Below are 23,831 nucleotides of genomic sequence, written 5' to 3' on the forward strand. Positions count from 1 at the left end.
AAGTCTTTTCAACTTTAGATTTGGTTAGAGCCTACCATCAGATTCCTCTAGATGAATGTTCAATCCCCAAAACCGCGATTATCACTCCTTTCGGTCTTTTCGAATTTACCCGCATGCAATTTGGATTGCGAAATGCTGCTCAAACCTTCCAGCGATTCATTCACGAGGTGCTTAAAGATCTAGACCTCTGTTTTCCATATATTGATGACATTTTAATAGCCTCTGACAACGAGAGTCAACACACCCAACATCTGCAGATCATTTTTAAAAGATTTAGTGATTATGGACTAGTTATAAACTTACAAAAATGTGTTTTTGGCGAAAGTCAAGTGACCTTTTTGGGACATGAAGTGTCTTCACAAGGTTCTAAACCACTAATCGACAAAGTTAATGCTATTTTAAACTATCCTCTTCCTAACACAGTTTCAGAGCTTAGAAGATTTCTTGGAATGTTGAATTTCTACAGGAAATTTATTTCTCATGCCGCAGCTAACCAATCAATCCTTCACTCTCTTCATAATAATTGTAAATAGGGGACAAAACCAAGTTAAATTGGTCAGAAGAGTCATTATGCGCTTTTAATCTTTGTAAGCAAGATTTAGCTAATACATCTATGTTAGTTCATCCCTCATCAACCGCTCCGATTTCTTTAACAGTGGATGCTTCAAACTTTGCAATGGGGGCAGTTTTAGAACAATTTGAAGACGATTCTTGGAAACCCTTAAGCATCTTCTCAAAAAAATTTTCAAAAGCTCAGGTAAATTACAGCACATATGACAGAGAGTTGTTAGCCATTTATTCTGCAATCAAATATTTTCAGTACCTTCTTGAAGGGAAACCCTTTACAATTTTTACTGATCACAAACCACTAACATTCGCCTTCAAGCAGAAAATGGATAAAGCCTCACCAAGACAAATTCGACATTTGGATTTTATCTCTCAATTTTCCACCGACATTAAACACATTAGCGGCAAGAATAACATTGTAGCGGACGCACTCTCTCGAATCAGCAGTATTGATTTCCCTCAGGTCATTGATTATGAAGTTCTGCGTGAACATCAATCTACGGACCCGGAACTATTAAATTTGCTTTGTAACCCAGAACAATCTTCTCTTAAACTTAAAGAGTGTACATTTTCTGTTCTTTCTTCATTTTCTCTTCTTTCTTCACTTCTACAGTAATTGTTTGTGACTCATCTCAATCCAAAATTCGACCTTTCATACCCAAAAGCTATCGTCATTTTATTTTTAAAAAATTCCATAACATTTCACACCCAGGCATAAAAGCTACTAATAAGCTTATAGCTGCACGATTTGTATGGCCTTCAATGAATAATGATATTCGCCAATGGACGAAAGCGTGCATTAATTGTCAAAAATCCAAAGTTAATCGACACACTATCACTCCATTTAAACAAATCGAGATTCCCAACTCTCGTTTTGAAGTTGTTAATATGGACATAATTGGACCTTTACCATCTTCAAATGGGTATTCTTACTGTCTCACCTATATTGACAGATTCACTTCCTGGGCGGAAGCCTACCCTATCAGTGACATAACAGCTGAAACTATTGTTTCAACATTTTATAATAACTGGATTTGTCGTTTCGGAACTCCATTGCGAATTATAACCGATCAGGGCCGTCAGTTCGAAAGCTCGCTTTTCAAATCTTTGTCAACATTATTAGGATGTAAAAGGATTCGTTCTTCACCATACCATCCTATGACTAATGGGAAAATTGAGCGCTGGCACCGAACTCTTAAATCCGCCATCATGGCGCACGCTAACCCTAAATGGTCTGAGATATTGCCAACAGTTTTGATGGGACTTCATTGTGCAATTCGAGAAGAGATGGGAGTTTCTCCTGCAGAAATGCTTTATGGAACTACACTCCGTTTACCTGGAGAATTTTTTGAAACCTCCAGAGAAGAGACAGACCCTATTACTTTTGTCGGCAAACTCAAAGAAAAAATGCAATTTTTAAGACCAGTATCTTTTAATCACCATTCACAGCCAAAAATTTTTGTTTCACCTGAATTGAACAACTGTACACATGTTTTTGTTAGACGTGACGCAGTAAAAAGACCCTTACAACCTCCTTACGACGGACCTTTCCTTGTAAAGAAACGTTTTGACAAATATTTTTCAATTGCTATAAAAGACAAAGATGTAAATATTTCAATGGATCGGTTGAAACCGGCCTTTTTATTACCTCAAGATATTATCCTGCACGACCACTAATATGCTAGTATCAGCAATGTCCAGGATCCAACCTTAACTAAAGGCGTTAACAAAAAAGTAAAATTTCAAATTTAATTAAGTATTAATAGTATAAGTACATATCTTGTATTTTTATTTTACTGCTGCTAATATGTTTTAACATGTTTATGATTAATTTGTTTAATTAAGCTGTTATCTTGTCAGTTAATATGTTGTAATTTTTAACTTAAGATTTAAATTACTCCGTTACTGGGTGGGGAGTATTGTAGCGTCAACCGGCGTTTTTACGTCGCTTCGTACGACATCTGCCAAGCGTCGGGAGTAAAGAGTCAGATTTCGGGCGCCTATGTTTTTCGGACACAAGTTCCTAATATATTATTCTTTTTACAACCTTCTTAATGAGAAAATGTCTCAAAGTTCCCCATAATGTTAATAAAGCATAATAAGTGAAATTGGAGCAGTTTGATTTATACGTGGAGTGTTGTGATTAGTCAACAACGAGCTTACTGACCACGACACCACCACAAACAAAACAACAGCAAAGTGACAAGTTGGCATGTGACTTGTGACATCATAACAGATCCAAGATGTCTATCAGCGGAACTTCTTTCCTCAATGCGATACGCTGGGTGACGTCACAGTGGATGCTCGGGTGCACAATATTCACTTAATACCCAAGGGATTACAGGCGTTCTCCGTGGTTTTGTATTACTATTTGATTTTCTCTCTTCATTAAAGTAGTCATCTTCACAGAGTGGAGGCTTTACATTCTTCTGAGATGGTATTTATAGGAAGGGGTAAGTTCGACTAAACGAAATATCTAAAAATGTATATTCATTATTGGATTTATTGTTTTTTCAAAGAACATTGCAGCAGCACAAAGATGTTTTCTTTACAATCATAGTACTTGATAGGTAGATATTGTCTCATATAAGTGTGTAAGTGTGTTCTAGAACTAATATTTAAACTCACCACAAACTACTTTATTAAAAAATATGACTACTATTTCTTAGCATTCTTTTAGATAAGGCTATATATACTCGTAAGACATATTAGCTTTGAGGTTCAGCAATGAAAGTTGGTTGAGCAGTTTACTGAATCACCTAATGATGATATTATTATATTGTGTTAAACATAAAAGAACACTGTAAACTGCAATGATTTTCAGTTTTCATTGAATGTTAATATTGGAATTATAGTTTAGTTTGAATAAAAACAGTTAACTTAGCTTAAAACATGCTTTTATAATGTTATAATGTTGGTCGTTAAAAACATTGCACCATGTTTCACTCTTCACTTTAAATGTTATTACTCTGTAGAAGAATTCCTAATTGTTATGTACATTGGCAACATTGCCCGCTAGATTGGCATTTCTGGTTTTTCGGTGGTTTGTATGGCACATGGCGCAAAGACGTCATTCTGCGAGCAACTTTTGTACAAGTAACAAGTAACATGAGAACGTGCCTGTAAAAGTGAAGTCATTCGGATAAACCATGTCTGATCTCTTTTAGTGTCTTCCACCGGTCCATGAGACGCAGAGCTTCCATTGACCGGTCTTAGATACTAATACTTTGTGATGTATTGTGTTACTGTATTGTATTTTGTAGTTGACATGTATAATGTTGTGAATATTGTTCTTGTGATGATTCGCTTCTTTCTGATAGGAATACTCAGATTGGAATCACACACTAATTTTTTGGCTTGATTGTTATAATCGTATATTATTGATTGATAATAGTATTGAAGCTACACATTAATTGTCGTGCTAAAGATTCTTGAAAGGAAAAATAGACTTTCAACGTGCTTTTTAACAACTTCTATTTATGATAGTTTAGTAGACAAAATTGTAAAAATTGTAAGGTTAATATAATCTTAATAGCCCGCGCGGTCCTCATCATACCCCACCAAGCTAGGTTAGGTTCTGTCTCTTCTTAACAAATATTATTAATTTATACCACGTTGATGGCACTAACTACGGAACATACCGCCCGCCTTGAAAACCCACAGGGTTTTAAAGTTTTGCTAGCAACATAGAAACGCGTACACGAACCACAAAGCTCACTTTTCACTGCTCCATTCGTTGCAATCAGGTAAGACACACAATTTGATGGCCGGGCGCTTGTAAGTACCAGTGGGAGTACGGACAGTGGCCGCTCTTGTTACACCATCTGATCCAGGGTGAATTTTTTCTACAACGCCACATTGCCATTTTAGTGGTGGTAATCCATCATCCTTCACCAAAACTAGACATCCAGGCTTGAGTAGATGAGGTCCCTGTTGCTTCCATTTAGAGCGTTGTTGTAGTTCAGAGATGTACTCCTTTGACCAACGTGACCAGAACATCTGCACTAAACGCTGTAATGACTTAAACTTGGTCAATCGGTTCTCAGGAACTGGAGTGTAATCTTCTTCCGGAATGCTCATCAAACTTCCACCAATTAAGAAGTGCCCAGGGGTAAGAGGTTGAAGATCGGAAGGGTCAGTGGAGAGAGGGGAAATAGGTCTTGAGTTTAAGCAAGCTTCCACTTGTGTTAGAACAGTACAATACGCTTCAAATGTCAATAGAGTGTTAGATAAGACTCTTTTTAGATGAAATTTGGCTGATTTTACACCAGCCTCCCAAAGTCCACCAAAATGAGGAGCTCTGGGAGGAATTACATGCCATCTAATTCCTTCATTACTTAGTTTTGAACCAATGTAATCATTATTAGCAGTCAATAATTTTGAGATTTCGTTTTTTGCACCAATAAAATTGCTACCATGGTCAGAAAAAATGTCTGAGCTCAGGCCTCGTCTAGCAAAAAACCGTTTTAAAGCTGCTAAAAACGCATTGGTTGATAAATCCCCCACCAATTCAAGGTGAATAGCACGGGTAGAAAAACAGACGAACAGACAAATCCAAGCCTTCAATATTTTTGGGTTTCTGGTAACTCTGTCCTTTAAAGATACAGGACCTATATAATCAATTCCAGTAACTAAAAATGGTCTATTTGAAGTAACGCGCTCTTTAGGCAAATTTCCCATTATATGGTTAGCAGGAGAAGCACCAAATCGAAAGCAAGTTGGACAATTTCGAACCATTTTTCTAACTGTATTGCGGCCTGACACAGGCCAAAACCTGTCTCTAAGGGAGCTCAATAATAACTGAGGGCCAGCATGCAATAAGCGCACATGCTCATATTGAATAATCAAGTAAGTAAGCTTATGTTTAGCTGGTAGAATTGCAGGGTGTTTTTTCTCATTGTCAAATAAAGAATGATAAAGTCTTCCACCTACCCGCAAAACTCCTTGTGAATCTATAAATGGATGAAGGCTAACAATCTTACTTTTATCAGAAATTTTTTTATGGTCAGTTAGATGTAAAATTTCTGAACTAAACTCGCTCTGCTGGGCGATTTTTAGGAGATGAATTAAACTGGATTTTAATTCAGATGATTTTAGAAAACCAACCTCCCTAAGAGCCTTAGGTTTTCGACTGTTATGAACATATCGTAGAACATATGCTATGACTCGCTGCAATTTAGAGAATTTAGAGAATCGCTCAAACCAGTCCACCTCTAATACTGACACCTTAAGTGTGGACTTTATTATTCGCTGCTCTGGCAAATTGGTCTTTAATGATGGAGGATTTGTTGCAGGCCAAGAACGACTTGGTAAAGAAAGCCAGGCAGGACCACTCCACCATAAAGTGTTTTGCAAAATATTATTTGCATTTAAGCCTCGTGAGAGAAGGTCGGCGGGATTCTCCTGAGAAGAAATGTAACGCCATTTTTCAGCTGAAGTTAAAGCATTAATTTGTGAAATTCTATTAGCAACAAAAATTTTAAATTGCTGAGATGATGAATTTATCCAAGATATCACAATTGTGGAATCAGACCAGAAATAAACATTGTCAAAAGATATTTGTAAAGATTTGATGACTTTATCAAAAAGCTCTGCTAGAAGTAAAGCTCCACAAAGCTCTAATCGAGGTATGGTAATAATTTTAATAGGAGCTACTCGGGTTTTAGCACACAACAAGTTAACTTGGATGTTTCCATCAGGATTTATAGACCTAATGTATATGCATGCACCATAACCAGACTCACTAGCATCAGAAAACCCATGAAGTTCCACCTTTGTAGCATTTTGAGCAATTACTGGTCTTTTTATAGAAATAGTATTTAAAGATTCAAGTGGAGCGTAAAAGGCATTCCACATTGTCATAATGTCTAAGGAAACTGACTCATCCCAGTCTAATTTCACTTGCCATAATCGTTGTATTAACCTTTTAGCTACAAACACTACTGGAGCTAAAAGACCTAAAGGGTCAAATATCTGAGAAATGCATGACAAAATAATTCGTTTGGTTATTTTATTAAAATGTTGAATGTTGATTGAAAACTTAAGACAATCATTCTGTGGCTCCCAATAGAGACCAAGAATTTTTAAGTTAGAGTCACCAAATTGAAATTTATTGTCTGTTAAGTCAGGAAAATCTGAAGTAACCTCAGGTTTATTGGAGTTAAATTTTCTTAATTCAAATCCAGCTTGCAGAAGATATTCAAAAAGTTGAGTTTTTATATTTTGTACCTCATTAATGGTACTACCCCCTGTACACAAATCATCCACATAAAAGTCTTCTGCGATTATTTTACTAATTGTAGGGTTGCTTTCAGCACATTCCAATGAAAGCTGCTTTAAACATCTCGTGGACAAATAAGCTGCAGAGCCAGTTCCATAGGTCACAGTATTAAGGACATATTCCTCAATGTTTTTTGAAGAATCTGATCGCCACAGTATCATTTGCAATGGTCTCTGTTCTTTGTGAACTAGTACTTGTCTGTACATTTTAGCAATGTCTCCAGTAAGGAGAATGGCATGCTTTCTAGCACGAAGTATGATTGAAAATAAATCAGGCTGCACAGTGGGCCCAACTAACAAAATGTCATTTAAAGAGTAACCACTTGAGGATTTGCAAGAGCCGTCAAAAACAACTCGCAGTTTTGTAGTGGTGCTACTATTGTTGATCACGCCATGATGCGGTAAATAAAAGGTGGCTCTGCCTTCCAACATTTTAGGGTCGACTCTGGTCATGTGACCAAGAGTTTCATACTCTTGAAGAAATTTTATATAGTCATTTTTAAGCATAGAATTCTTCTGCAATTTTGACTCAAGATTGAAGAGCCTTTTTTGTGCAGTAATTTTAGAATCCCCTAAAATAGTTGGAGGGTGCCTAAAGGGCAGCATCACTACAAAACGTCCCTCTTCATTTCTAGTGGTAGTAGATTTGAACAAACTTTCACAAATTTCATCATCAGGGGACAAACTGACAGGTACATTTCTTTCCTCAAGTTCCCAGAATTTGGTTAATTGGTCATTTAAAATGTCGGATGAATGATTGATACATAAGTTACAAGAGACATCATTAGAATATTGAGATGGAAATATAGAGCCTGACACAATCCACCCTAAATGGGTCTTTTGAATAACAGGAAGACTTTTACCTAGTTTTATTTGTCCAACACATAGTAGATCCCAAAATTTGTCACAACCAATCAGAATATCTATAGTTCCTGGCTCATAAAAGGTAGGATCAGCCAGTACCAAATTGCTGGGTATTTTTAAATGAGAGATATCAATAGACATGTAAGGAATTTTTCTTGATATTTGTGGTAAAACTAAACAATTTAGAGAAAAATCATAAGCACCACTACGAGCTTGAATCTTAACTGAGGTTTGTTCAACCACCTTAGAAACAGATTGGCCTATACCTGATATAGAAATATTAGTAGAGAACCTTTTAAGTCCTAACTTTTCACATAAGTTTTGAGTTATAAAACTGGATTCACTGCCACTGTCAAGCATAACCCTACATAAATGAGTATTACCATGAACATCACTAATGTCCACTAAAGCAGTTGACAATAAGACCCTTGAACTAGCTGCAGATGCAGAATGAGACTGCACAGAGTGAAGACCTGTAATGTTTTGAGACATTTCTTCATTTTGTGCCAAGAAAGAGGAGTCATTGTTTACTTTAGGTGTTGTAGGCTGTTGTTCAGGAGCTTTTTTTGCTGTTTCAGCTTGTGCAGCAAAGCCATTATGTAATAAAGTGTTATGTTTTGAAGAGCATTTCCTACAAGGTGTTGAGCGACATTGTTCAGTGGAATGATTTATTCTAAGGCAATTAAGACACCATTTTCGTTTTTTAGCTTCTGCCAATCTTTTAGCTGAATTAAAGTCAAGAAAAGTTTTACAATTATATACAGTATGGTCTTTGTTACATAAAGAACAGATTGGAGTTCTATGATTGACTTGCAGACTTGGAAATGAATGCCTTTTAGCTTTTTGTGGATTGTTTATTTGAATTGTTTCTAGAAGTTTGCATTTATCATTTAAAAAGGTAGTGAAACCTTCCAAACTGACTAAATCATGCTTTGAATACTCTGATTCCCACTCCCTTCTTGTGGCAGAGTCTAACTTGAGAGAAATCATGTGAATTAAGAGTGCATCCCAGAATGCTACAGGCTGTTTAAGTACTTCTAAGGCCCTAATGTGTTTATTAAGTCCATCTAAAAGAGATCGAAGAATTTGATGGCACTCTTCCTTCACATTGTTCAGGTCGAACAGTGCTTTGATATGAAATCTCACTAAAATTTGTGTGTTTTCATATCTTTTTTCAAGTAAATTCCAGGCCACAACATAATTAGAAGGGGAACTCTCTAATGATTTCAATAATTCAGCTGCTGAACCCTTAAGTGATAGCCGAAGGTAATGAAACTTTTGCACATCTGGAATTGATTCATTGTCATGTATTAAAGACTTGAATGTATCTTTAAAAAATAGCCATTGCTCATAAGAGCCATCAAAACTTGGTAAAGGTATAGGAGGTAACTTCACATTGACTTCAGATGAAACCTGAGCATTTGATAATATATTGTTTTGATAGTGACCTTCATTAGGGGTCCTTGTATTGGTACACTGTTCTAGTAAGGCTTTGCCTTTACTAATATATTTAAAATAAGTATCCTCAAATGCCTCAGTTTCAATGTTTTGAGATTCATCAACTTCAATTGCAGTAATAGCAACCTCTATTTTACCTTGTACTTCATAAAACAAGTCTAAAACTGGAGTAATGTTAGCTAGACGCAGGTCTAACTCATTAGTTTAAATATTACTAGTTCCATCAATAGAATCTATGTACTTAGTGAATCTAGTTAATCGAGTTTTTAAAGCCTTTTTGTTATTTTTTAATAATCTTAGATCCATCTCCTCTTCTAAAGACATTGTTTTAAGATTAATGTTTGATTTAATTGTAAAGTAATAATCACTTGCTTAAACTCGATTAAACCAGGTTTGTGTAGTAAATGTAATAAAAAGGACAGGATAAGGGCACTTACCACTTTGATTAGGTTGAAGTATCCAGCTCGAAGGACCAATATGTTCTTGTGATGATTCGCTTCTTTCTGATAGGAATACTCAGATTGGAATCACACACTAATTTTTTGGCTTGATTGTTATAATCGTATATTATTGATTGATAATAGTATTGAAGCTACACATTAATTGTCGTGCTAAAGATTCTTGAAACGAAAAATAGACTTTCAACGTGCTTTTTAACAACTTCTATTTATGATAGTTTAGTAGACAAAATTGTAAAAATTGTAAGGTTAATATAATCTTAATAGCCCGCGCGGTCCTCATCATACCCCACCTAGGTTAGGTTCTGTCTCTTCTTAACAAATATTATTAATTTATACCACGTTGATGGCACTAACTACGGAACAAATATAGTTTATATATTTTTAGTATATTTTAAAGATCCCATAATTTCCATCATGTATGGATGGATGTTAACCCTTTCTTAAGCGTGTCTCGTGTGCAATAACTTTGGCGCTCGCGAATATACTCGTCTCGAGCAGTACAAACCAAATAAACATGGTTGAAGTTTGCGCGTTATTGTCTTTTGCAACACACGATTATAAAGGATTATTAATGTGTGAACGGCAAAAAACAATAAGCGATTTTGATTGAAGTAGGAATCCATTCTCACTCAGTGGAGCTGTACAAATTCCGGGGTAACAGTAACACTCAGTCGTCCCCACAATAAATTTATTAAGTCTTAAACCTCTCTAATAAATGCCCAACATGTTACGAGCGCAGAAGCAGCTTATCATCAGGGGCAAAAAGAACATGTTGAATGTTAAAACAAGTTATACAAAAAACAAAAGAAATTTTTTCTTTGTTTATTGGGTATTCGGTCTTACACAAAAAAGGTTTGTTGGGAAAATGGAATTTCGCACTATTTTCAACTAAGTTGAAAATAACAATAACCTAGTCGTCCCAACACAAGACCACTGACTTAGGCTCGGTCTTGATACCTAAAAACGCTGACGTTTCGGTGGAAAATCTACCACCGTCTTCAGAGAATCTAAAAATTGTTGTAGTGAAAGGTGGGTTTTATAATGAAAACAAAATTACAAGAAATTTCAGTTTCATTTGATATGACCAAGTGTTATCTCCTCCTCTAGAATTTTAACCAAGTTTATCAACATACAGTGTATTAACAGTACTTTTTCCAGCAAGAATTTCGCCACTGGCAGGCACTGCTTGCAGTTGGGTAAGGCCGCCGTTATTGCATATCTCGTTGCATAGTCTGTTACCACCACGATGGTTGTTTTTTCCTGGCTGCTTTTTCGAAAAGGGCCCAACAGGTCTATCTCCAGCTGATCGAACACTTGCCCTACTTGAATAGTCTGAAGTAGCCCCAAGGGTTTCCTGTTTGAAGGCCCTTTTCTTGCTTGACAGTCCCTGCACCCTCGGATGTACTTGTGCACGTCTTTCACCATATTGTCCCAGTAGTACTTTGGGCTAAGTCTACTCAGGGTTTTTGTCATACCCATGTGTCCACTTGTGGGTGCGTTGTGGACTTAATACTTCCTGTTTTAGTGCCCGTGGTATTACCAGTGCATATTCTAAGCCGTCTTTATATATGGTGGCCTTGTATAATACATTATCCTTTACCCTAAAATTATTTGCCTTTCGTCGCGTTATGGCGTTGCATTTGCTGTTATTTGGGTCTAAAATTGCTTCTTTTAATTCCTTTAAGTCTGTGTCACTGTCTTGAAGTTCGTCTATTTTCACCGTCGAGATGGTGAAGGTGGGTACGTCATCCAATTCCTCGATTTCCACATTATTTATGTGTAGTGCGGGGTTGCGAGATAGACAGTCTCCGTCTTGGTGTTTGCTGCCTTTTTTATATACCACTGAATAGTCGAACTTGGCCAACTTTAGTGCCCAACGTGCCAACCGTCTTGAGTGGTCTTTTATTTTGTAGATCCAACAAAGTGCATGGTGGTCGGTAACTATTATCACCGGTCTTCCGTAAATGAGATGTCTCAAGTACGTCATACCCCATACCGCGGCTGGCAGCTCTAATTCGCACGATTAGTTTTTTTCGGCTTTTGACAGTGACCTGCTTATGTATGCTATGGGGTGGTTTTGCTTGTCTTCCCCTTCCTGCAGTAGTATTGCCCCTATGCCTCTGTGCATGCGTCCATGTGGAGAGTGCACTCGATGTTAGGGTTGTAGTGTTTTAATATTGGGGCTGTGGTTAGCCGCTTTTTAAGTTCCTGGAATGCTGCTTCTTGTTCTGTTTCCTAACGAAACTTGTTTTTCTTTTTGGTCCAACTTAGGGATTGAGCTAATACTGAATCATTTTTTATGAATTTCCTATAGAAGTTGCATAAACCCAGGAAACTTTGAAGCTCTTTAGTTTTCTTCGGCGTCGGGAATTCTTTAATCCCTGCCAATTTCCCTTCTTTGGGGTATATGCCTTCTCACTGTGTAACCTAGTATTCTTACTTGTTCTTGGAGATACTCGCATTTACTGGGCTTTAACGTAAGGTTAGCCTCTCTCATTCTTGTGAATACTTTTTCCAGCTCCTTGATATGGTCCTCTGGATTTTCGGAGAATATTATTATGTCGTCCAGGTATATCAATATTTCTCTCCATTTAAAATCTCCAAAAATTTGTCCAAAAACTGTCCGCTAGCTGCTGGAAGGTGGCTGGGGCGTTACAGAGTCCGAAGCTTAGTACATTGAATTCATACGAGCCATGGCCTTGTGCCGTGAAAGCTGTATATTGTTTTGAAGATTCCTCGATCGGAATTTGCCAGTACCCCGAGAACATGTCTAGTGTTGTGAAGTACCTAGCGTTCCCTAAATAGGTCAATATATCGTCTATCTGTGGTAGCGGGTAGCAGGATTTCTTTGTCACCGGGTTAATGGTTCGTTTGTAGTCTACAGAAAATCTCGTGGATTCATCCTTTTTCTTGACTAGGACGACCGGGCTTACCCATGGTGAGTGACATGGTCTTATTACCCCGCAGTCTACCATTCCGTGTATCTGGGAATCAATTATTTCTCGTTCGTTTTGAGAGACTCTGTACGGGCGGCATTTTTCTTCTTTATTTTCAGTGACCTCTAACATTTGCTTTAACCTTTCTTTAAAACATCCTTCTGGTATATGTTCGAGTTTGTGGTCCTCTAAGTTCACTTTTTCATCGTTCGATTGGCGGATCGAGAATACTTGACTGGTCGCCGTTTCTTTTTCCATCTTTGCTATTGTGGTACCCTTATACACTATCTTTGGTGCCGGGCCGAGAGCACCTTTTTTGAGCTCTATCTTGGTGCTTTCTTCGTTTTGCCCTCAGCTGCACAGCAGGTGATTTTTAATTAACCAACTTTTATTAGGTACTATGTGTGCTTCTTCTGTGGGGTATTTTCTGTTTCCGTTATTATTGTTCTTGTATCGCGAGGCATGATAACTACGTCTTCCGTAGCCCTTAACTTGATCTGTTTTGGCGAAATCTCCTCAAAATAGTTAGGGAGGATTTTCCATCCTGTTTTTGACTTGCTGGTGCACGCTTTTCCTTTTCCCTTTCCTTTTGATATTCAGATTTCTATGCCCGTGTCTCTAAAAGTGTCCGACAAGATTTCCTTGCTGGTTACCCAGCCTGTGTGGTCGCTTCGTCGACTTAGTCTCGGTAAGGCAATGCTCTTAATTTTTTTTTGATTTGCCCAACGTTTCAGTGCTGTGGAATCGCTTGCCTTTCTTTGCTTTTAGGTGCTTTTATCTGCTGGATCACCTGATTTGTGCTTTTTGCTTGCTCAGTTCTGATTTTTTGCGGGAATAGTCGTGGGTTTTGTTGGTTTGTGCTTTTTTCTTGGTGGCTGAATTTTATGGTCAATCCTTCTTCTAGGGTTAGTTTTCTTTGCCATGTCAATTGTTGCTTTTGTATCTTCCAAAAATTCCATGCCCAAGATGAGTGGCTGGGGTGGGTTTTCCAGTATAGTTGCACGTAGATCCCTACCTACGTAGCTACGACCTTCCTACGTAGCTCCCTACTATCTCAAGCGATGTCTTTGTTTCCCCCAGGCTGGGGATTCTTTGACCCCCCTGCTGTGAGAAGTAGACTGGGGTGTTTCATATTCTTATTCCTATTTCTTTTTAGACGGTTGGTTACTATGTTGAGCTCTGCCCCTGTGTCGATTATCGCCGGTATGAAGTACCCATTCAGAATCACGTTAATTGTTGCACGTTGGTCCCCAAGTGGAGAGGGTGACGGGACTCAATTTTGCCACCCTTCAAAGTTTGGGTGATGCGGTATGCTTCTGCAGACTGTGGCAACGTGCCCAATTTTTCCGCAGCTGGCCTATCGTCTCGTGACCTTGTGGTAGAATAACGCCTTAGGGGGGGGGGTGCGTCTTGTGACGTATTCCCTCCTGGGTGGTGGCGTTGTCTTTTCGCCTGCAAAAGGGCGGTGGTTTTCGTACCGTGCCGGTTCTTTGAAGCTCGAGTGATCGTATGCTTGGCGCTGCGGCCGGAATGTTGGTGTAGAGGGCCGTGGGGGTGGTTCTGTAGGGGCGTTATCTGTCGTGATGCATAGCAATTTGATTTATTCTAATGATCTAGGTGGCTGATTGGGGAAATGCGTGAGCCAGTAGTACCTAGCCTTTGTTTCGGTTGTCAAACCGTTTTGAAAAATCTCTTGGAATTCTCCGAAATCGACTCCCCACTTGTATTCTTCATAAAGGACCCTTAGATCGTAGAAATAGTTCTTCGTGGGTTCTAAGGGACTCTGTGTTCTTTCTCGAACCTTTGCAAGTAGTCGCCGGTGCTGTTATCGTCACATAATTCATTTTTGAAGGCCTGACATATGAGGGACCAATTACTGTCAGGTTGGCCTTCCTTGTATTCTGTGTACCATATATTTGCAGCCCCCTGCAAGAAGGAGTGAAAGTATAGAATTTTCAGGGCATCATTGCAATTGTTGGCCACTGCCATTCGGTCGTATGTCGCTATGAATGATTGTGCTGAATCTGTCCAATGGTTGTATATCGGGGGGCTGATAAATTGTGGCAAAGCGGGCGTTTTTTCCCCCATTTCCACTGTGGAGATTGTGATGTTTGCCATTGTGCCGGTGTACGGTTCTAATTCCCTGATTATCCCTTGGGGGTGTGTCTGTTCACGTATCGTTACGCTCTCTTCGTTTCCTGATTCTTCGTTTTCGCTTTGTCTTTCGTCTCTTTTTTCTGTTATTGTTGCGTCTTTTTGACGTACCAAGGTCAGGGTGATATATCTCGGTGTTCCTTCTGTATCTTGGCTCCGAATGTCCCCTACACTTGAGCTTCTGTGCCTTGGTGCAAATGGGCACAATTTGAGATCCGCAAAACTGACAATCTCAAATTGTACCCTTTATTCATTCCCTTTTCCCTGTGCCGTTAACTGCGTCTGCGAGGGCGTGTCCACTAATGTGAGGATTAGCAGATGGGGATGAAACGAGACGCCTCCACCATGTCACGTTAAGGGGTAGCCCAGAGGGAGAAAACTCAGGTTTCCACAAGTAACCCACTTTATTTGAGTAGTTAAAACAATGGGTACAATAATCTTACCCACAGATCGCCAAGATGGCGAAGAGCATGATGTGGGATGATGGTCAGAGTTGATGAGAGGTTCACGGAGGGCAAACGCTTTATCGGGGATGAATAAACCCTAGACTTGTGTCCGAGGGCATTCACCGGGCCGGTAAAAGCAACTCTTGCTGCACGCCCACACTATTTCCTTTGCTAGGGCTGATACTCGGGTGTGGCACTTGGTCACCTACTGCTCCACGTTGCGTTGCACAATAGGCGTACCCAGACTAACCCAGAGATCAGTGATCTGTACGTGCTTTTGGTGCAGTATTTATACCCACATCATGACCTCAATTCGCCGATCTTGCTTACACAGACATTGTACTGGGGGAGACCGAGGCAATATTTGATAACGGAATATAGTGCAATTTCTATGTTACAATATTACCATTTGCCTTTTCCACGTTTTCACAATATGGCACCCAAAACAGATAAACTTAAGAAAGTTTTAACCACTAATAATGCAGAGAGTGTGTTTGTTGATATTGATGATAAAATTCGTTGTTTAATTCGTAAACGTGAAAATATTAATAGCAAGCTGAATCGTTTTTTAAATTATTTTAAATCCGTTAGGGATTAGACTCCAAACTCAGCTACTTTACTGCTATTGTATTACGTTTATCTGATCTAGAGTTTAACTTATTGAAAAATATTCAGACGTCTCCCTTGAGCTAGAGAGCTTAGATCAAGGTCAAGTAGAAGAAAATGATTTAGTCGCCTTTGAAAATTTGTATTTTACAACAATTTCAAATGTAAAACGGTTTCTTGTTTCTTCTAAAACGTCAATAAATGAAGTGCTTCTACATACCGAAGATATATCATTTCCAAGTGTTAAAGTTAGAAAACCAAATGCAAAATTACCAGTCATTGAGTTTGCCCACTACAGAAATACCCAAATTTGCTGGTATTTCTGAAAAATGGCTTGAATTTAGAAACCGTTTCTTATCTTTGGTACATGATAACTCAACTCTTGATGACATTGAAACATTCCACTGTTTAAAGGCCTCACTTGAAAGTTCTGCTTTTCATTGTATTCAAGCTATCAGTGTTACTGCTGACAACTACAAAATAGCTTGGAAAATTTTATGTCAAAGATTTGAAAACAAACGTTTAATGGTTCACAGCCATATCAAAGCGTTATTTAACATTTATGAAGTCAAACAGGACTCTTCACACACCTATAGAAAACTTGTCGATACAGTTTAGTACGAAACTGCAAGCATTGTCAGAAAAAGCATAATTCACTTTTGCACAACGACCAAAGTACAAACAACGACATGAACGTAAGTTCGAATACTCCACAAGTTTCTTTGCATAATCAAACAATTTAGAGCCAAGTTATTCTTGCTACTGCAGTAGTTGAAGTTCTTGACACAAACGGCAAATTACGTTTATGTCGGGCTCTTTTAGATAATGCCTCTATATCTAATTTTATTCCTAAAGAGTTTGCAAGCATTTTGGGCATTAAGCAACAAAAAATGAGTTCATCGATTTCAGGCATTGGCCAGACAGGCTCCAACATTACTGCATCCTGCAACATTGCATTAAGGTTACGTCATTTTAACTATGCTAAAAATCTGAATTGTCTGGTTATCTCTCAAATAACAAATGAACTACCAAACTCAACTTTCTTAAATATACCTTCACACTGTCTGTTGGCCGACCCTACTTTCTACAAACCAAACAAAATAGATCTTCTAATAGGTGTTGTAGTTTTTTGGTACTTGTTATGCCTAGAAATAATTCCTTTGGGTTCCGGCATGTCATATCCTCAAAAAAGCAAGTTAGGTTGGTTTATTTCTGGTCTATTATCATTACCCAATACTAATAAAATGTCATTGTGTTTCCTTTCGAGAAACTTAGATGTTCCAGCTCAGCTTCAGAAATTCTGGGAAATTGAAGAGCTTTCTTCTGAACCAGTTCGATCAAGAAAGGAGCTCGAAGCTGAAAAAAAACTTTTGTGACAATGTTCTCGTACTAAAGATGGTCGTTTTATAGTGTCAATTCCAATAAAGCAATCACCCGAGGTGTTAGTTTAACAATTATATTCTGAGTTTTTGCGAGAATATTTGGAGTTAGGACACATGTCTCACCACTCGCCTTCTAGTTACCAAGAAGTTAAATATTATTCACCTCATCGGGGGTTCTGAGGAAACAAAGCCTAACAACAAAACTTAGAGTGGTTTTCAATAGTTCCGCCAGGTCTTCATCAGGCTTGTCATACAATGACATTCAACTGGTAGGTCCTCAAGTTCAAGATGATCTTTTATCTATTATGCTTCGATTTCGTCAATATCAGTACGTTGTTTCAGCTGATATATGTATGAAAATGTACCGCCAAATACTAGTCATGGACAAATTTATACTCTTACAGCTTATTTTATGGTGGAAAAACCAACTGACGACTTGCAAACTTTTTGCTTAAATACGGTAGCTTATGGCACTGCTAGTGCCTTCTTTCTGGCTACACGTTGTCTTCAGCAGTTGTCAATCGAACATTCTCATCCTCGAACTTCCAACATAACAAGTAAAGATTTCTATATGGATGATTTGCTTACAGGAGCTGATTCTTTATCTGAGGTTGTCCCTCCTGACCTAGCTAAACAATGGACAGTTTTTGCATCTCAATTTCCAGGATTAAAGGATTTTTCCATTCCTAGGTGGGTATCTAGCAAACGCACTGCTTCTATGCAATTACACGGGTTCTGTGATGCTTCGAATGCCGCCTATGGCGTCTGTCTCCGATGGATCTGCTAGTTCAAAATTATTAATATCTAAAACATGCGTTGTGCCACTAAAATCCTTAACCAACTTTGCGCTACTGTTCTACTGTGCTGGCAAACTTACTTCACAAGGTTAACACAGCCAGGTATATGAGTTTTATCGATACGTTTCTTTGGTCAGATTCAACAGTTGCCCTAGCTTGGTTAAAATGACCTCCAAGTAATTTGCAGCAAGTATTCGTAGCTAATCGAGTAGCTACTATTCAGTCTCTTACTTCAAATTGTTCTTGGAGATACTTACCTAGCAAGGACAATCCTGCAGATATCCTTTCCCGAGGCTTATCTCCTAATGAATTAGTTCTTTTAAAACTATGGTTTTGTGATCCTGAATGGCTCGAAACCTCGGAAGAAACGTGGCCTATTGACATTACCTCACAAAGTCCTTTTCCAGTTGAGCAGCTTCCGGAGACAAAAAGTGACTATAACGACTCGTTTTCTTTTAATCGTTTTTCGTCTTTTGTACGACTCGTGCGTACTACAGCTTACTGTTTAAGATTTGAACGACTAGGAAAAACACTCCATCTTAAATCTCAAAGATCCACCGGTCATTTGACAATTCAAGAGCTTCGCCAAGCTCAACTGGTCTTAGTAAAACTTGCCCAAAGACAATCTTTCCCATCTGAAATGCACGATTTAATAGCAAGGGGTGTGGTTTCCAGAAAGAGTAGTCTTCTTAGCTTGGTTCCCTTTCTTGATGATGAAATTATTCGAGTTGGAGGCAGGTTAAAAAATTCATCTTACTTATTCGATAAAAAGCACCCTGCGATTCTTTCAGCAAGCCATCCTTTCACAATACTATTGTTCAAACATGAACATAAAATGTTTTTACATTGCGGACCTCAAATGCTTTTGGCCCACATTCGTAATATTTTTTGGCCTGTTGCCGGTCAAAGACTAGCCAAACGAACTGTCCGATAATGCTTAGTATGTTTTCGCTACACAGCAAGGAATCCTACTCGATTGATGAGCAGTCTACCTAAGTCGCGAGTCACACCTAGTTTGCCATTTTCCGAAGTCGGCGTAGATTACGCTGGGACATTCTACATCAAAGACCGCAAGGGTCGTGGATCTAAAACAATAAAATGTTATCTATCATTATTCATTTGCTTATCCACAAAGGCACCTTGAGGTTGTGACAGAACTGTCTACAAGCTTTACTGCGATTTATCTCTAGACGGGAATGACCTTTGAATATTTACAGCGATAATGGTACCAATTTCATTGGTGCAAACAATCAGCTGAAGGAACTCGGAAAATTTCTTTGCGACAATAACTCTAGCTTAACAGAGCATCACGCTCCGCATCACGGTGGCATATGGGAGGCCGGAGTAAAATCCGATAAACATCATTTACGTCGCGTCTTATCAAATACTTGCTCACTTTTGAAAGCTGTTCTACTGTCATAACACAGATAGAAGGTATTTTAAACTCGCGGCCGCTAACACCGCTCTCCTCGGACCCTAATGATCTTGAAGTGCGAACACCCGCGCATTTTCTCATCGGTCGTTCGCTCCAGTCTCTACTATTCCAGAGCGTTAAGGACATTCCAACGAATCGGTTGACTCATTTCAAGCAAATAGAAGCAATGAAACAGCATTTATGAACCAGATGGTCGAATGAGTATATAAATCAACTCCAACAGCGTATCAAGTGGAAGCTTCCAGAAAAAAATGTTACCTTAGACACTTTAGCGTTAGTGCGCGAAGACCATTTACCTCCATGTAAGTGGCTTGTCGGCCGAGTTGTTGAGCTTCACCCGGGAAGTGACGGAATTGTACGCGTTATATCGTTAAGGACACATAACGGAATAATCAAACGCCCCGTTGCACAATGTTGTCCTCTTCCTTAAGTTGTCTACAACTTGATTTACTTTTAAGTTTTTTATATAATGTTATATTTAGAATAAGTTTGACTTTGTTGAAATATCAATTAATATTTCAAGGTGGGGGGCATGTTTACGTTTAGCACCGCCTACCTGAATTTTTTATTAGTGGCAACAGCGCCGTGTTTTCTGACCACACGTTGGCAACAAGCAGCCAACGCCCGATGCGCCAGCGCCATCACCTGTTACGGCGGTCCGCCGCAGTTGTCTATGAAGCCCCAAGTCGTTGGTATCGTTTAATACGGTTCATTGGCATTTTTTCGTAGACACCCTAGCCCCCCATCGTTATTAATACGTTTATTTCATTAATATACCGTTCAAGGTGGAGCTGGGCATTTTCATTTATCAGTAACCATTCGTTTTCATTTAATACAGTCCACTCAATTAACATTAGGGACAGTAAAGCCCGAACACAAATAATTATTTCTATTATTCCTCCAATTATGGTTTCTGTTCCTGTTGAAGTTCTGGGATTGCGACGAATTATTTCGTGTAAATTGTCGTCCCCTGTAGTATGAATTTATTGGGTTTCCGGGACCACTCTGTGGTCTATAATTATTGATTCTAGGGATATAATGGTTTCTTTCTTTATTTTGATTTGGAAAATTTCTGTTATAAAACGTTCATGGCTTATTGTCATTCCAGTTCCTCTGGCGGTTTGGTACATTAACATTCTACTCATATTCAGAGCCGCGGACATAGATAATAAAGCTGTAGTCTGTGTCATTTGATTTATCAATGTTTTTTCTTTTATGTCGCTCAGTTTAATCACCAATTGTTTTAAGTCATGAAAATTTCGATTATTTGAGCTGAGCATATAATACATTTCATAATAAGATGGATGTAAACCATTTTCAAAATGGTTCCTAAACGTATCGAAAGTCATTTCCTGGTCAATCGCGTTTGCGATTGCTGACAAGTCATAATAATACTTCCTTACATCCTCAGGATCTTGTTGTTTGCGAGCGTTTAATCGAAATTTTTGGTTTGTTATAAAAAAATCTGATTTTAGGTTTATCCATGTTTTTGTCTGATTTCCTAGCTCACTAATATAATTACTAAACCATGTATGAGCTGGGAGAAAATTAGCTAAATAAGATATTTTGTGGTCCTCTCACCAGCTATTCACAATCGCAGCTTTTTCGTATTTATAAAAAAAAATAACGGGAGTCAATAGATGGGTTAAATGTAGGTGGGCATGTAAACTTTGGTGTGGCTGGAGTTTTTATTAGCCCATTCCACAAATTTTTGACCTAAGGTGGCCACGCACAAGTGTAACATTGGCGCGTCATCTTCAGCTCTATGAACAGGATTATTTTTTTCTTAAGTAGGCGCTCGTACACGACCATCTTATATCTCAATCTAGAACAATAATCTTTTATAAGTGAAGTGATTACAAATTGAAAACAGTACTATGATACAAAATTAATCAGGAACAATTATTATCAAAGTCCGACATAGCGTACCGTAATGTGGTCACATTGTGTATCACATTGGTTTGATGAGCTCCCAAATGTGATAGGTGCTGTTGATCGTACTTATGTTCCAATTAAAAAACCCCAACAAAGCGCCAGGAAACATATTTAACCAGAAAATTTTGCTATGCCTATACATTACAGGCCATTGCTGACGCCTCCTTGATATTTATAGTAATTTTTATGGAGACATTATCCTCGTTCAGTCAATGATAGACGTATTTTTATGAATAGTGACATATTAAAAAATATAATGGCTAACGAGGACCAGTATTTTAGTGAAAATACATACATTTTAGGAGATAAGGCTTATCCACTGTTAAGTTGGTGCCTTACTCCCTACATAAATATATTTCAATGAGATACAAAGCAGCACCAGACAACCGATTGAAAGAACTTTCTGTTTATTTTTCGGCAGATGGAGAAGATTGAAATATTTAGACATGAGCCGTACAGACCTGATTCCAGTGTTAGCTTGTTGTGTTTTACACAACATATGCCTCAACTTTCCGGGTCATAATGAAGACGAATATGTTAGAGAAGGTACATAGGATTTGAAAATAAGTATTAAAAAAGTTTTGAAAGAAATTTGTAGGTTTGAATATACGTCAGGCACTTCCCATAAACCCTGATGAAGGCATTGGTGAAGTATTTTTCAACAAAGAGTCTTACCTGAAGAAAAATTATTAGGGCAAAGGTTGAGGGATACGTTGTCTCTGCAACTTTATATTAATAGAAAGGTGTACCATAAAATAATTGCCTCCAGTAATTTATAATTGTTATAATCATATTTCGTATTTAAGAACATAAACTACACAAATACATGTTTAATTTTTGTGTGTTAACTTTGCTCTATTTTAAAGTAACTCGGGTAAACATATAATAATTATTTAACATAACAAGTATGTAGTTCAAAAGTTTACCTATCTAAACCAAAACAGCAACAGAAAATAAGGCCTTAATACTAAATATTAAATAACAATAATATTGTCACGAATAACATAAGTTGCACCATGTTCCGTTACCCAGGCTGGCCCCGGTCTCCCCCAGTACACTGCCGAATCAGCGAGACCGGCAAATTGGGGTCATGAGATGAGTATTTAATCGGCGTCTCAAGCCATCGAAGATCACTGGTCTCTGGGTCGGTCTATCGAGCATCAGTCCGAACTTCCTAGTGCCCGGACGGCTCGATACCTTCTTGGAAATCCAGGCTGAACAGACTAGAGTCCTTACGCAACCCAGTGGTGACCGTCGGGACTCTTGACCCTTTCAGTACCTAAAGTAAGTCCTTTGGGGCGTGTCGGTCATAGGGGTTCCCTGCTCGTATCGAGCGGGTTTCGCTTGGCGACACTCCAAAGGGGGCTTGCTGTGCATAAAGTAAATCCTTCGGGCTTGTCGGACATAGGGGTTCCCTGCTCGTATCGAGCGGGTTCCGCTTGGCGGCACATCAGGAGGCCTTACGCACACTCACACACACACACACCCCCACGCACCCCCTCGTAGAGAGTGTTCCATGGGCGTCCCGCCTGTAGCGGTACTAGCGGCCCTCTTAATCTGGGGGTAAGATTTAGTTAATCATCGCCAGTATACAAATAAAGGAGACATACTTGAACTACGTTTGTTGTTTCTCTTCCTGCGCCACCCCCCTAAACGTGACATGGTGGAGGTGCCTTGTTGAATCCCGGGGCTACTGATCTCCATATCTGTGGCCAAACCAAGCCGTACGCCCTAACAGGAATGAGAAAAGCGTACAACTTGAGATCAGCAAATCCTAGCAGCCCCTTTCAACCAAGGCACAGGAGTTCAAGCGTAGGAGACCCTTGGATGAAAGAAACAGATTACCTAACCCTTACGCTTGTGAATACAAGAAGGGAAGACATCGAGCAGCCACAAGAACCAGAAAACGATCTGGAAAATACAGTAATAGAGGCAGGAACACAGGTACAACCTGAAAAAAGAGATAAACCATTTGAAGGCGTTAGGAGATCAAGGGAAATGGCGGACATTACCATTTCGGCTGTAGAGGCAGGGGAGAAAACACCCGCATTACCTCAGTTTATCAGCCCACCGACGTTCAACCCTGGTAGCGATTCAGCACCCCAATTTATCGGAACGTATGAACGAACGGCGGTGGCAAATAGTTGGAATGATGCCCTAAAAATCCTATACTTCCATTCGTACCTGCAGGGTGCTGCAAACATTTGGTATAGAGAGTATAAGGCAGCAAACCCCGAAAGCAATTGGCTACACATCTGTCAGGCATTTAAAACAGAGTTTAGCGACGGTAACCACAGTCGCCATCTGCTGGCAAAGGTGAAGCAAAGGAAACAGAGGGACCTAGAACAAACAAAAAATTTCTTTTACGATCTACGGGTACTATACGAGGAATACAGGGAAAACCTGGACCTCGACGAATTCCGAGATATTTTTCAGAATGGGTTAAGAGACATACCAAAAGCCAAATACTACTGGCTGACGAATTTTCCCAATAACCCACCCAGAAATTTG

At 38.9% G+C, this 23,831-nt stretch overlaps 3 long non-coding RNA genes across 3 annotated transcripts in view; all 3 read right to left on the bottom strand.

Moving 5' to 3' along the window:
- LOC145738023 (uncharacterized) overlaps window positions 1–23,831 on the bottom strand; it is a 207,219-nt gene that overhangs the window by 80,404 nt on the left and 102,984 nt on the right. The window lies entirely within an intron of this gene.
- LOC145737512 (uncharacterized) overlaps window positions 1–23,831 on the bottom strand; it is a 134,779-nt gene that overhangs the window by 63,984 nt on the left and 46,964 nt on the right. The gene's annotated exons all lie outside the window — the stretch shown is intronic.
- LOC145737742 (uncharacterized) lies at window positions 22,163–23,724 on the bottom strand. Its single transcript, XR_014180458.1, has 3 exons — window positions 23,333–23,724; window positions 22,931–23,271; window positions 22,163–22,877 (listed from the first exon to the last, which is right to left on the bottom strand). It is a non-coding gene; the product is annotated as an uncharacterized LOC145737742 (long non-coding RNA).

Source organism: Ips typographus, linkage group LG14, assembly GCF_016097725.1.
Source record: "Ips typographus isolate SLU linkage group LG14, UJ_Ityp_2.0, whole genome shotgun sequence".
In the NCBI taxonomy this organism is placed as follows: Eukaryota; Metazoa; Arthropoda; class Insecta; order Coleoptera; family Curculionidae; genus Ips; species Ips typographus.